Here is a 1,164-nt window from a genome sequence, read left to right on the forward strand (position 1 = left end):
GTCTTCACCACAGGAGACTGTGAGAGGGGTCAAGACACAGTAGAAAGTGAGATTTCTAACTACATTAACTTCACCTCACACACATCAACAGTTACTAAACACCATCTGGAACCTTTGGCCAAGCCTTTGTACTGTAAGATTGATATTCTGTGCTGACTATCTCAGAAAAAAGCTGCTAGACAAGAAAAACTGCTTAGCCTGGTGTGACTTTGAATGGCTGGCAAAAACCACTTCAGTGATTTCACATGTACTTTATCACCCTTTCCAATAAAAATTATTTAGTTTTATGGTGCGTAAAAGAGTAAATCTATCTAAAAACGCTTATAATGGCACACTGACTGAATTTCTTAAACATAAATGGTATAAAATTGCCACCCAGCTGAGTTAATAATACAGGCAGAGAAAAGTGAGCTGAAATTAGTGCTATCCAATTAATCAAACATATCGCAATCACGATATCGACTACAATAAATCTACAATATCGCAATTATGGTATTGAGTAATGCAAGAACACAATTCTGGATTTGTAGTATAAGAAATAATTGCATGCTTTTGCTCCACATAAAGCAAGTATATTAATATAAATTACAAGGAAAAGAATAGAAAATTATGATTTCTGTCATAATCAGTCTCAGTTGGAATTAAATTATGCTTCACAGAAGTGCGTCCCAGTGGAGAAACATATCAGGAAGCTCCGCAAACACTGTGGAGAGTAAAGAGTGTTAATTCTAAAACTACATACACCCTCTTGACTGAGAGGACCTGAATGAAGCCTTCATCACGCCTAGAAGCCCCCCGCTCCTATTACCCACAATGCTTGGCTCAGATATGCAGATTATGCATTTCAAAACCATCACAAATTAGTATGGTGTGGCTTTTGAATCTTTTATCTATAGGCACTCGGCCAAAAAAGCTTTTGATTTAGGAACGTCTGGCACATTGTAAGTCAAATATTATTTTCATCCAATAATGGCGACGTCAGGTTGACAGATGATGATGAGAATGAACGCTCTGGCAAATTCAAGCCAAATTGTGGGCTCACCATGTGGCGCTTTCAAAAGAATAGATCGGTGTGGAAACTCGCATCAGTCTGCAAGTCTCCTTTTACATAGTCATTAGTGCATTTAAAGGGGTCATCGGATGCCCATTTTCCACAAGTTGATA

The 1,164-nt window shown here is 38.0% G+C and overlaps 1 protein-coding gene across 1 annotated transcript in view; it reads right to left on the reverse strand.

Annotated features, from left to right (window-relative positions):
* LOC107576995 (band 4.1-like protein 2) overlaps positions 1-1,164 on the reverse strand; it is an 11,050-nt gene continuing 9,886 nt past the window's right edge. Inside the window, exon 2 of the transcript XR_001608152.1 lies at positions 1-17. The gene's annotated coding sequence lies outside the window, so the exon portion shown is untranslated. The remainder of the gene's footprint in view (positions 18-1,164) is intronic.

Source organism: Sinocyclocheilus grahami, unplaced genomic scaffold (assembly GCF_001515645.1).
Source record: "Sinocyclocheilus grahami isolate Dianchi unplaced genomic scaffold, SAMN03320097.WGS_v1.1 scaffold4821.1, whole genome shotgun sequence".
NCBI classification, from domain to species: domain Eukaryota; kingdom Metazoa; phylum Chordata; class Actinopteri; order Cypriniformes; family Cyprinidae; genus Sinocyclocheilus; species Sinocyclocheilus grahami.